This window comes from Galeopterus variegatus, unplaced genomic scaffold (genome assembly GCF_000696425.1).
Source record: "Galeopterus variegatus unplaced genomic scaffold, G_variegatus-3.0.2 Scaffold2469, whole genome shotgun sequence".
NCBI lineage: Eukaryota > Metazoa > Chordata > Mammalia > Dermoptera > Cynocephalidae > Galeopterus > Galeopterus variegatus.
The window spans coordinates 214,283-215,179 of NW_007728580.1; positions in this window are offsets into that span (position 1 = coordinate 214,283).

An 897-nucleotide genomic window follows, 5' to 3' on the forward strand; every position below is an offset into this window, starting at 1 on the left:
TATTATCATATAATTTATATACTACAGGTTGGGCTGCTATTCAGCAAGTACAACAGAGTGTGGGCAGACTGGATGTCTAATTGGCTGATGCTGTGTTCTGATTTAGTTTATGCTGGATGATATCAGTTGTTATATTATGACTATTACTCCTGATAATAGGTAGTGCTTGAAGTTATGGAAGTAGATGAAATCTCTTGGGAAGTATGTTTACACAATATGAGAAAACTAGTATTTAAGCGCTATGAAAGCAAAAGTGGTGTCTGTTTTATTCTCTGCTATATTCCCAGTTCCTAGAAAAGACTGGTATTATTCAATCTATTAAATGAATGAATGATTGACATGTAATAACTTTGTAAAACACCTATATTTCAGGGGTGTACAGAGTAAGAAAAGCTTATGAAGAAACTGAGAAGGGATCCAGGGAACAATGTCACAGATGCCAAAGAGTTTCAAGAATAATGTGGTCAAATATGTAGATTCTTCAAATAGGTAAAGGAAGATAATGATCGAACAGAGCCCATCGGTGTCCTCAGCAAAGGATTTCCAAGGGAGTTGAGGAGCAAAGNGATCGAACAGAGCCCATCGGTGTCCTCAGCAAAGGATTTCCAAGGGAGTTGAGGAGCAAAGCCTAAGGACATAGAATAATGGGTATGCACTATGATTTTGAAAAACGTTGACAGAGAAGAAAAGGGAGATGGGTGAATATATTTATAATCTGGAAGAGGGAAAAGTCTTTTAAGCATGACATAGAGGCCAGAAATCACATATTTGATTATATAAAAATGTAAAACTTTTCTTAGGAAAAAAATTATAAACAGAGTCGAAGTATTGGGAAAAATACATACGACCAAAAAGGAATCATTTCTCTAATATACAAAGCTCTCATACAAATTAATA